Consider the following 202-nt stretch of genomic DNA (forward strand, 5'->3'; position numbering starts at 1 on the left):
CATATAGTTGAACCAATTCACCTATTGGTATATATTTATCTCTTGAGATAATATGAAGATAATATTTAAATTGGACCAAAAAAAATTAGTTCTTGGTCATCCAATTTCTCTCCAAATAAATAAAAATCATTTAGAGATAATATTTATATTTTGACCAATCAAAAAATTGGTTATTGGTCATCCAATTTATCTCTAAATAAAT

This window comes from Theobroma umbraticum, unplaced genomic scaffold, assembly GCF_002168275.2.
Source record: "Theobroma umbraticum cultivar Fairchild unplaced genomic scaffold, ASM216827v3 scaffold_106.0, whole genome shotgun sequence".
In the NCBI taxonomy this organism is placed as follows: Eukaryota; Viridiplantae; Streptophyta; class Magnoliopsida; order Malvales; family Malvaceae; genus Theobroma; species Theobroma umbraticum.